Here is a 13120-nt window from a genome sequence, read left to right as displayed (position 1 = left end):
CTTCTTGCTCCTTCTCTTCTCTTGGTCGTGGGTTTCAAACAAGGGAGAAGAAAAGAGAGTGAATCTAATCCAAGAAGAAAGGTTAGTGAAAGTCACATAGAGATTTTAGAGGAGTGTGTTCTCTTCTTTTCCTTTCTTCTTCTTCCAATCCTACCCGAGAGCCCTAGAGAGTGCTAGCACACTTGTGGTGCTCTCTTCTCCATCCTTGAGTGTTAGAGAACACTTCTTGTTCGTGTGGATATCACTAGAGAGTTGTCTACGTTGACAACTTCGAGATCCGGCGTACCGTTGGACGAGCGGGATTTGCGAGGGCACGCTTCAAAGGTAAAAAATGTTTTTCCTTTGTAGATCTACTGTAGATCATAGTTTGAAACTCGTACTCATATTTTCGAAAGTTTTCTTCGCACGGATCCAATGGCTAGGGGGTTTTGGGGTTTTCGCAACGCAAAAAAGCGGTTTTCGCGGCCCGAAAAACCCAACAGGTCCTACCTTCAATGATCGTGGTGAGTGTATTGGTGTGGCATTCCAGGTATTCCTTCTACTAAATCTGCCTTTTATTTTCCCTACTTTATCTATTCCAAACTTTTCAAAAATCTTTTATAGATTAACTTTGTCCCAGAATAATGTTTAATGGAAATGCATCTGAGTACTGCTTTTGCACCGAAATTAGCATTCTACCTTCTTTCATATCTCACTAGATATTTCATTTAGGTTTTCAGATCCGAAGACACTGAAAATATTGGATATGTTATTCCAACCACTGTGGTTTCTCATTTTCTTGATGATTATGAAAGAAATGGGAAGTATACTGGTAAGTTGACATATGAAAGATTCTATTTTGATAGATCTAGTTTAGAATGATTGTTAGATATAATTATCTAATGTTTTCCACTAGTTTGATTGGAGTTCCTAGCTAATTGATATAGAGAATGCAATACCTCTGATACCTATGGTTATTCTGATTAAGCTGTAAGTATGCTAGTTAGACTACCTGAGTCCACTTCGCGTGATTATGACTTATGTCTTCATAAAGATTTAAATTTATACCTTTGTTAGTTTGGTTGTTGAATTAATTCTTTGTATGTTATTTAAGGTAATATAGGTTTTTTTTTTTTTTTGCTTCTCACATCATATTGGAGTTATTCACTTTAATAAATGCATGTATAGATTAGGGGTGCAAATGAATCAAATCGAGCCGAATAATATGAAAATATTGATATTTGAGTTCAAACTCAAAAAATATATATGATATTCGAAGCTTGAAAATACAAATAATTTTGTCTCGAGCTTGATTCAAAATAAAATTCGAGTTCGAGTTCGATTTGAATTGATCGAACCTTGATTTGAGCATATTCGAACTATAATTCGAAATGACTTAAATTCGAATTTTGTTCCAATTATTCAAATCTTAATTTGAATATATTTAAGTTAAAATAATGTTAAAATAATTAGAATTCAATTCGAGTTCGGCTCGCGAGCAGCTCGTGAACAATCTAACAAAATATTATGGGTTCGAATTTGGCCCGAAAAAATTATTGAACATGTTCGAGTTCTGCTCAAATTCAATAATTTCGAATACGAATCAAATATTTTTTGAGCTAGCTTGAAAAACTCGCGAATTGGCTTGATTTGTTTGCACCTCTAGTATTGATGTGCGTGTGTGTATCATATTTTTTTTATAAATGACAGTTAGATTTTTTTTATTTTTTTTGGAAAAATTAGGATTTCCTTCTCTTGGGGTATTACTTCATAAATTGGAGAATCCAGCATTGCGGGCATGCTTAAAAGTACCTTCTAATGAGGTATTTATGTTGATTTTCTAGAAGTCTGGGTTCTTAATTTTTTTTCCATGTTCTGTAATATATTAAGATCTGATATTACATAGTTTTGGTATATTTTCTACTTTAAACTGAGAGTATCTTGCTTGTAAAATCAAACAATTTGATATACTTGTGTGAAAGATCCGTAAACATGATTCTTTTGGCCTTCGGATGTGTCAAAAGAGTGTTTATGTAATGTTCCTTATGATATTATTATCCTGCTAATGATAATTTGATTTCCACATGTTGAATTTATCGAGTTTGGTTGTCATTTCAAAGCCTCATAGTTAAACACTATCCTATTGCTTAAAAAAAAATTATATTTGATTACACTTGTTCTTTTGGTCCATTTAATTCCTTTATACATCATTAGTATATCATAATAGTATTTTCTAAAAGCACATTATGCTAATTATTCGTATCTACATCATAATAATATTTTAAAAAAAACACATTACATTAATATCTATTTTCATAAATGAGCCATAGTTAGAAGTTGGAACAATAAGTGATTCAGCTAGAGTCTAGAATAGGTAAATCCTATTTCATTTCTTATAATGTCATATGGTTCCCATTGTCTTTCTCAACCAGTATCTTATAAGCGTGTAAATAAAATTGACTAAACCTGAGTGTCTAAGCGTGCAACTAATATACATATTTCATCAGGAGCCTTCTCTGCATGCAGCTGTGATGCTTGAACAAGCATCCTACTGCTATTTGCTTTCCATTCCACCAATGTTACGCAAGTATGGTTTTCATCTTGTTTTGTCTGGAAATCGTTACTACATTTCTGATCAGGTACTCGATTGCATGTCAAATTCATCTTCATATTGAAACTTGTCTCAGATATTTAAAGCATGTTCAATGTTTTATGTGCTAATTGTAAAACATTCATTCTGTAAAATGTAGAGACAACATGCGATTCAAGCTTACAAGAATACACTCTTCGTTTACAGAGAAAATGGTTGGAGTTATATATCTGATCATGTTCACTACAATGTTGGAAGGTTCTCTATGCTTTGTTTGTATATTTGTGCATTTATCTTTGATGCTTTTGACCTTATCTCCTTCCATTTACTTACGTGGTATTCTTTTATTGGAGTTCTTGATTTGGCTATCAAGCATATGCTGGAGGTTTTGGCTTGCAGTCATCTGTCCCTAGCCACACAAAATGTATTCCTTAATGAATTTTCCCATGTTGTCCAAGTACTTCTATAGATTCTTTCTCATGATATTTTTGTTTAGTAGTTCGTAAATCATAAAATCTCGCTATACCTTGATTCATCAAAGCATGGGAATGAAATTTAAGGTTTACAATCTTCGACTACCTGTTATCAATATGGCTTCACTCTGCAGCATGTATAATTCTTCTGTTTTTGTTCTTGGCTGTAGTTAAGTAGACCAAATGATACTTTTGTTTGACAGATTAGAACAGTGGATTTTTTAACTCAGAAAACTAGGCATTTGAAGGTGAAAAGCGGTGAGATTAGGGAAATGAAAGGCACAAGAAGAATGGAGCAGGATAGCAAGTTGAACATATTCTGATTCTCATAATTTAATGTAGCCTCAGCTTGATTTTTGACTCACGATGTTCTACCTTGATGTGTTGTTAAAAGAATGTTCTACCTTGATTCTGATATCTATTAGCTTTTGATGTAAAAAGAATGTGTGTGTATATTTATGTATTTTATGGATCATATTGAATGAAGCATATTTGTGTAATTTGTGAATATTTGTGTATTTTTTTGGTTACTGTGGGTTTTTCACTGTTTCGGAAATCAAATTTGTGTTGTTAAAAAATATTGATATTACATCGGTTTTCCACCGTTGCAAAATCGGTGTCATTAACTAATATTTCCATCGGTCGTATACCACTGCCAAAACTGGTGTTATTAACATATAATATTACATCGGTTTTACACCGTTGATGAAACGGTGTCGTTAAGTGATACTACACCAGTTAATAACCGATTCGAACACCGGTGTCGTTAAGTGATACTACACCGGTTTTAAACCGATGTCTAAAATGGCAGACCTTTTACATCACCTTCATAGACATCGGTCGAAAATGTAATAGACACCGGTGGAAAACCGATGTCTATGAGGGTTTTTGTTGTAGTGTGGCTATGCCCAAATGAGTCGATATGAGATATCTTGGAGTCCATCTAGATATCATGGATAGAAATGTTGGTTGCTACTCGGAAAACCTAGAGGTTCCACTGTACAAAAATTTTGTACAAAGGTCTGAACCTTTTCCTAGCTACCATGTGTTCTTTTAAATTAAATTTTGGATCGCCTGCGGAACTTAACACGTTTGATCCAAAACTTAATCTATTTGTTCTTTTAGGTTTTGACTTGGATCTCCTGCGGAACTTAACACGTTCGACCCAAATCGCCTTAAGTTATTAATTCCATTAAATATTAATTTCTATAATTGGTTCCCAGTACTGACGTGGCGAGACACATGGCCTTCTTGGATATGGGAGCAACCACCACCGACTAGACAAAACCTTTTATAGAAATCTAATATTTAATTTCCTAAAATAACTTTAGGTTAACCGAAAAGAACAATCAAATCACAAGGAAAAAATAAAACAAAAGAACACAACTTCGAAAAATATATTCGAAATACTAGAATCGTAAGCCTCTTGTATTTGGTATTATTTCCATAAATAACTAGCATGATGCGGAAAGAAAAATTACTAGTTATACCTTCTAGAAAGACCTCTTGATCTTCTACCGTATTCCTCTTCTAACCTCGGACGTTGTGTGGGCAACGATCTTCCGAGATGAGAAACCACCAAGCACCTTCTTCTCCTCCTAGCTAGGTTGGGCCAACACAAAGAAGCTTCACCAAGGACGAAGAACAAAACACCAACCAAGCTCCAAGGGATACAAGCTTTCTCTCCTTCTTCTTCTTCTTCTTCTCCAAGTAGTATCCGGCCACCACAAGAGCTCCAAGCCAACAGAGAAGGTTCGGCCACCACCAAGAGGAAGAGAGGAAGAGAGGTTGGCCGGCCACAACACCAAGGAAAAGAGAAAGAAAAATAGAATAGAGTCGTTAGCCTTGAAGCCTCCTCTACCCCCTCTTTTATAATCCTTGGTTTTGGCAAATAAGGAAAATTTAATAAAAACTTCCTTAATTCTTTTGCCATTGAAAAGGAAAATTTATTTAATTAAAACAATTTTCTCTTTTCAAATTTTAATGGCCGGCCACAACAAATAAATTCTCCAAGCAAATAAAATTTTAAACACCAATTAAAACTTCCTTATTTGCTTCGGAAATTTATAAAATTTCTCCAACAATTTTTATCCCTTCATGATTGGTTTATAAAAAGAAAATTTAATAAATTAAAATCTTTCTTTTAAACATGTGGATAAAAAGAAAGTTATCTCTAAAAATTAAAATCTCTTTTAATCTACAAATAAGGAAAGATATCAAATCTTTTCTTAATCTTTTGTAGAAACTTATAAAAGAGAATATTTAATTTTAAACTCTCTTTTAAATCATGAACGTGGTTAAAAAGGAAAGTTTTCTTAAACTTTAAAATCCTCCTTTAATCAACAAATAAGGAAAGATTTCAAATTTTAAACTCTCTTTTAAACATCTAGATGATTTACAAATAAGGAAAGTTTTTACCAAAAAATTAAAATCATCCTTTTAAACTACAAATAAGGAAAGAGATTAATCTCTTCTCTTAATCTTTTGTAGAAAGCTATAAAAGGAAATTTTTAATTTTTAAACTTTCTTTTAAAATCATGATATCCACATAAGAAATAATTTTAATAAAAATCTTTTTTAATATTCTAGTGGCCGACCACCTAAGCTTGGGACCCAAGCTTTGGCCGGCCACCTACATGACTCATCCACTTGGTCTTGGCCGACCCTAGCTTGGGTTCCAAGTTAGCTTGGCCGACCCCATTGGATGGGTAAGAAGGTGGGTATAAATCTCAATATACTAGAGGCAACGATAGGGACCGAGAGGAGGAATTGGTTTTGGTCTCCTGATAAAATTAAGCATCCCGTGCTCGCCCCGAACACACAACTTAATTTTATCAATAATAATTCATTCCACTAGAGAACTATTATTGAACTACCGTACCAATCCCAAATTACATTTTGGGCTCCTTCTTATCATGAGTGTGTTAGTCTCCCTGTGTTTAAGATAACAAATGTCCACTAACTAAGTAAGTTACTGACAACTCACTTAATTAATATCTAGCTCCAAGAGTAGTACCACTCAACTTCATCGTCATGTCGGACTAAGTCCACCTGCAGGGTTTAACATGACAATCCTTATGAGCTCCTCTTGGGGACATTCTCAACCTAGATTACTAGGACACAGTTTCCTTCTATAATCAACAACACACACTATAAGTGATATCATTTCCCAACTTATCGGGCTTATTGATTCATCGAACTAAATCTCACCCATTGATAAATTAAAGAAATAAATATCAAATATATGTGCTTGTTATTATATTAGGATTAAGAGCACACACTTCCATAATAACTGAGGTCTTTGTTCCTTCATAAAGTCAGTATAAAATGAACGACCTCAAATGGTCCTACTCAATACACTCTAAGTGTACTAGTGTAATTATATAGTTAAGATAAACTAATACCTAATTACACTACGACCTTCCAATGATTTGTTCCTTTCCATCTTAGTCGTGAGCTACTGTTTATAATTTATAAGGAACCAATAACATGATCTTCTGTGTGTGACACCATACACCATGTTATCTACAATATAAATTAATTGAGCAACTACATTTATCATAAATGTAGACATTTGACCAATGTGATTCTTATTTCTAGATAAATATTTATACCAAAAGCTAGGCTTTTAGTATACACTCTAACAAGAAAGTCATTGTCACATATTGTGAGAGTCACAATTAGTAGTCACGAAGGTAATGTTTGATCTTAACATTCTTACAACTTGGGTAGCAATGATGTATTGCTAGATGCCGCTTATTGCTTATGTTTCTAAATAAGATTTAGAAACATTGCCAACGTTGCAAGAACCTATTGGGTCACACACAAAGAACAAGTGAATGGAGATTAGGTTCATATGATGAACCAATTGGATTAGGTTCATGTGATGAATAAAAAATTAGATTAAGAGTAATCTAATTTAGGCTTTTTGAGTTAGACTCGATTAGGTTGGATTTAACTCACCAAGGAAGATGAGTGATCAAGTTTGACTTGACTATATGGAAGTGGAAATATCAAGTTTGACTTGATGCCACCTCATGAAGGATAACTTATCCTACATGGCATGGCTAGCCAACACATCCTTGCCAAATCATCAAGGGAGAGCAAGATTCCTTGTGTGGTCGGCCATATGAATGGAAGATTCATTGGCCGCCCAAATGAATGCATTAAGATTCATTCAATGCAATTAATTGCATTCCTAGTGTGGCTAGCCACATGAATGGAAGTTTCATTGGCAGCCCAAATGAATGCATTAAGACTCATTGAATGCAATTAATTGCATTCCTTGTGTGGCCGGCCATATGAATGGAAGATTCATAGGCATTGAATTTTCATTCATTTTGTATCATCTTACCGATTTTCTTCCTTGCTCCTTCTCCTCTCTTTGCCGAGGGCTCCAAGCAAGACAAGAAAGTTAGTGAGTTTATCCAAGAAGAAAGGTAGAGTGATAGTCACATAGAAAAATAAGAGGAGCGTTTGGGATTATATCTTTCTCTTTTCTCCTACCTTTCTTCCAATCCCACCCGAGAGCCCTAGGGAGTGCTAGCACACTTGTGGTGCTCTCTTCTCCATCCTTGAGTGTTAGGGAACACTTCTTGTTCGTGTGGATACTACTAGAGGTGTGTACGCTTGAACACACTCGAGATCCGAAGGACCTTGGACGAGCGAGATTTGCGAAGGGTTTCGCTTCAAAGGTATAACACTCACCATGTAGATCTAAAGTAGATCGATCTAGAGTAGGAAATAAGTACAAGAATTTTATTAATTTTTCGCACGGATCCGTGGCTAGCATTCGGGGTTTCCGCAACGCAAAAAGCGGTTTTTGCCGCTCGAATTGCTAACAGTATCTACTTGTCATGCTTAATGCATACGAGACATCTGGGCAAGTACGAAGCATGGCGTACATGATAGACCCTATAGCAGATGCATAAGAAATCTGATCCATGCGGTCCCTTTCTTCCTTAGAAGAAGGGCATCGAGTCTTCGAAATACTCACTTCATGTGACATCCGCAGAAATCCCTTCTTGGAATACTACATGGAAAAACGTTTAAGCACCTTGTCAATATATGTACTCTGACTTAAACTAAGCAATCTCTTAGATCTATCTCTATAGATCTTGATGCCTAAAATGCACACCTAAGTCCTTCATTGAAAAATAATTCCCAAGCCAAGTCTTTGCTGACCGAAGAGTAGGGATATCATTTCCAATGAGAAGTATGTCATCTACAAACAATACGAGAAAGGTGACAATGCTCCCACTAATCTTCTTGTAGACACAAGGTTCATTTTCATCCTTAATGAAACCAAATGCTTTGATTTCATCATCAAATCAAAGATTCCAGCTTCTAGAAGCTTGCTTTAATCCATATATAGATCGTTGCAACTTACATACCTTTCTAGCATGATCATGAACTACAAAACCCTCAAGTTGTGTCATGTACACATCCTCGAGTAGATTTCCATTAAGAAATGCACTTTTGACATCATCTACCAGATCTCATAATCATAGCAAGCAGCAATAGCAAGCATGATCCGAATAGACTTGAGCATCGCAACTGGTGAAAATGTTTCGTCATAGTCTATACCATGAATCTGCTTGAATCCTTTAGCCACCAATCTACCTTCATAGGTATGCACATACCCATCCATGTCAGTCTTCATTTTGAAAACCCACTTACACCCAATGAGTTTGATCCCATCAGGTGGATCAACCAAAGTCCATACTTGGTTAGTGTACAAGGATTCCATTTTGGATCTCATGGCTTCTAGCAATTTCTCAGAATCTAGGCCTTGTACAGCTTCTTGATAAGATATAGGCTTATTTGAGACCAACAAGCACTATATCACCGTGGTCAAATAAGAGAAAAGAATATATCTAAGGTTGACGACGGGTCCTATCAGATCTGCGTAGAGATTGTGCTACTTGAACAAGTTGTTACTTCATAATTTCTTCTGGTGTAACAAAATCACGATCCACAATATCTTGTGGTACCTGTTCAGTTTCTATTAAGGCTTCGGTGCTAGTTTGTATATCTTAAATTTCTTCAAGATCAACTTTACTCCTACTAGTTTTTCTAGAAATGAATTCCTTTCTTAGAAAGACACCAGTTCTGGCAATAAACATTTTGCCTTGTGTGAGATTATACAAGTAATATCCCTTTGTTTCCTTGGGATATTCTATAAAATAGTACTTGTCTGATTTGAGTCCTAGTTTACCTGAGACTTGTCGTCGAGCGTAAGCCTAGCTGTTGGGTTCGTCGGGCCGCGAAAACCGCTTTTTCGCGTCGCGGAAACCCCGAGTCACCCAAAGCCATGGATCTCGTGCAAAGATTCGTAAACAAAATTTTTCGAAAAGCCTTTTTCTTGTACGAGTTTGTAAAAACTTTAGATCTACACTAAAGTTAAGATCATTACCCTTGATGCACGCCCCACGCGAATCCCGCTCGTCCAAATGGTGTCGGATCTCAAGACCGTCAAGCGTACGGTCCTCTAGAAGTATCCACACGGACACACTTGATGGAGGTGACCAAAAACCAAGGTGTGCTAGCACCTATGTGGTTCGGCCAAGGAAGGAGGAGAGGGAGAGAGCAAGAAGAACTCTAGTAGGAAGAAGAAGGAATGAATGATGGAATAATTTTCAAAATGAAAATTATTCTCCTCATTCAAGTGGCCGGCCACCTTCTCATGTCTAACTCCCATTTCCACATTAAATGCAATTAATGTGGAGCCATTAAAGAGTTGTAACCCCCATGAGGTGGCACTCTAGGATGATGTGGATCAACACTATTGGTCCACATCTTGCCACCTCACTAAATGACATGGCAACAAGTGTAACCTCCTCATTTAATGTGGGCCGGCCACATTAAATGCTATGGAGGCTTGTAACCTCCATGAGGTGGCACTCATTGATGATGTGGAGCAATCCTATTCGTCCACATCTTGCCAACTCACTAGTGATGTGGCAAAAAGTCAAGTCAAACATGACTTTTTCTCTTCCTCTCAAATCAAGTCAAACTTGATCAAATCTCTCTCATGGTTGATCTAATCCAACCATATGATTCAAGTCAACTTAATATAATGAATCTAATTCATTAAATTAAGTTGATTTAATGAGTCATAATCTAAATTAGACTCATTGAATACATGAATCAACTTGAGTCCAACTCAATTAGCCCAATTTGGATTACTCTTAATCCAATATGATTCATCAAATAAATCTAATCCTCTTGGTTCATCATATGAACCAAATCTCCATCTAATTGTCCTTAGTGTGTGACCCTATAGGTTCTTGTAATGTTGGCAATGCCCTAAACCTATTTAGGAGCATAAGTAATGAGCGGTATCTAGCAACACATCATTACTACCCAAGTTACAAGAATGTCGAGATCCGACATCACCTTGTGACTACTAATTGTGACTCCTCACAATATATGACAAGTGTCCTTCTATCCTAGACATCTAGATTGATCAATATGAGGCATAGACCGTGTCATCCTCTAATCAATCTAAATCTTGAACTCTAAGTAGACTCACTCGATCAAATGAGCTCAACATCTAATGTTGACTCATTTGGGCATGGCCATGCACTTAGTGGTCTCACTCTATCAAGAATACCGATGTCGCTCCCGTCATATGGGAGGGATAGATCCCATCTACATCACTCACATCCCTCTACATAATTCGTTATATACCCAGTAATCGCCTTTATAGTCCACCCAGTTACGGGTGACGTTTGACGAAACCAAAGTACATAACTCCTTATGTAGGGATCCATGGTGACTTCAGGTCTAAGGACTAATAGTCATACTAATAGCCACATGAGAAAGTATATGACACTCATATAACGATCCATGATACTTTCTCATGGCGGGTCATTCAGTATACATTCTCTAATGCATACCCATGTGTCAGCTTGATATCTCTATATCCATGACTTGTGAGATCAAGTCATTGAGCTAACCTACATGCTAGTCTTATTGTATTAACATTGTCCCTGAATGTTAATACTCGACAAGGAATGATTTAGAGTAGTGTTCCCTATATCATCTCACTATCGATTCAACCAATCGATTGATATAGGTAAGAATCTTCTACTCAAGGACGCTATTATACTTAGTCTATTTGGCACTAATATAAATAAGTATAATAACCAAACAAATGCCTTTATTAATATACAAGAATATGATATATATGAGTCCATACAATCATCAAATGATTGGCTCTAGGGCTCTAACTAACAATCTCCCACTAGTACTAGTGCCAATCAGTATAGGCTCTAAGGCCTAAAGACCTAGTGTGACCATCATGCTTCCTCTGTGCCAAAGCCTTGGTCAAGGGATCTGCGATGTTAGCTTCACTCTTCAAATCTTCACATCTCCTCTATCGATAATCTCGAATGAGATGGAAGCGCCGTAGTATGTGCTTGGTCCGTTGGTGTGAGGTTCCTTCGCTGTGCTATAGCTCCATTGTTGTCACAATAGAGCTCAACTGGGCGCGATGTTAGGAACCACCCCAAGTTCGATGATGAACTTGCGGATCCAAACGCCTCATTTGCTGCCTCTGATGCAATACTTCTGTTGTAGAATCAGCTAATGTATCCTGCTTCGAACTCTTCCAGCTGGCAGCACCACCATTAATGCAAAATACGAACCCTGACTGTGATAGGTAATCATCCTGATCGGTTAGCTCATCATTGCCTCCATATATCAAGAAATATTCTCTAGTCCTTCGTAAGTACTTAAGAATATTCTTGACTGCTATCCAGTGACTTTCACCTGGATCTGACTGGTATCTGCTCGTCATGCTCAAAGCATACGAGACATCAGGTCGAGTACACAGCATGGCGTACATGATCGATCCTATGGCTGAGGCATAAGGGATCTGATCCATGCGGTCTCTCTCCTCTCTAGAAGAGGGACCTTGAGTCTTCGAAAGACTCACGCCATGTGACATCGGCAGAAATCCCTTCTTGGAATTCTGCATGGCAAACCGAAAAAGTACCTTGTCAATGTATGTACTCTGACTTAGGCCAAGCAATCTCTTAGATCTATCTCTATAGATCTGTATCCCTAGAATGCGGGATGCCTCACCTAAGTCCTTCATTGAGAAGCAACTCCCTAGCCAGGTCTTGACAGACTGAAGCATAGGGATGTCCTTCCCAATGAGTAGTATGTCATCCACATACAATATGAGGAAGACAACTATGTCCCCTACAACCTTCTTGTAGACACAAGGCTCATCTTCATTCTTGATGAAACCAAACTATTTGATCGCATCATCGAATCGAAGATTCCACCCAAGCTTGCTTTAGTCCATAAATGGACCTATGCACTTGCATACTCTACTAGTATCTTGTGGATCTACAAAACCCTCGGGTTGTGTCATGTACACATCCTCGAGTAGGTTTCCATTCGAAACGCGATTTGACATCCATCCGCCATATCTCATAGTCATGGTAGGTAATAGCAAGCATGATCCGAATGGACTTAAACATCGCTCTGGAGAAAAGGTTTCATCATAGTCAATACCATGAATCGCTTGAAACCTTTAGCTACCAAGCGACCCTTATAGATAGGTCCATCCATGTCAGTCTTTCTCTCACTTGCACCCAATGGGTTTTACCCTTCGGGTGGATCAACCAAAGTCCATACTTGGTTGGTGTACATGGATTCTATCTCGGATCTCATGGCTTCTAGCCATTTCTCAGAATCTGGTCTCATCACAGCTTCTTGATAGGTGGTAGGCTCATCCTCTATGAGCACAATGTCATCATGGTCAGACAAGAGAAATGAGTATCTCTCAGGCTGACGACGTACCCTATCAGACCTGCGAAGAGGTATGTCTACATGAACCGGTTGTTGTTCCTCAACTCCTTGTGGAACAACATCATCCAAAACACTTTGTGGTTCCAGTTCAATTTCCATCGTGGCATTAGTGCTATTGTTCGCATCTTGAACTTCTTCAAGATCGAACGCGCTCCCACTAGTCTTTCTAGAAACAAAGTCCCTTTCTAGAAAGACCCCAGTCTTTGCCACAACTACCTTGTGCTGACTGGGAATGTAGAAGTAATATCCCTTA

The 13120-nt window shown here is 37.3% G+C and overlaps 1 long non-coding RNA gene across 1 annotated transcript; it reads left to right on the top strand.

Moving 5' to 3' along the window:
* Positions 1-488: 488 nt before the first annotated feature.
* Positions 489-1812, top strand: LOC122035356. Its single transcript, XR_006126954.1, has 3 exons — positions 489-529; positions 712-811; positions 1723-1812. It is a non-coding gene; the product is annotated as an uncharacterized LOC122035356 (long non-coding RNA).
* Positions 1813-13120: the final 11308 nt, after the last annotated feature.

This window comes from Zingiber officinale, chromosome 11B (genome assembly GCF_018446385.1).
Source record: "Zingiber officinale cultivar Zhangliang chromosome 11B, Zo_v1.1, whole genome shotgun sequence".
NCBI lineage: Eukaryota > Viridiplantae > Streptophyta > Magnoliopsida > Zingiberales > Zingiberaceae > Zingiber > Zingiber officinale.
The sequence above is the reverse complement of the archived record's forward strand: the minus strand, read 5'-3'. Positions and strand labels throughout refer to the sequence as shown.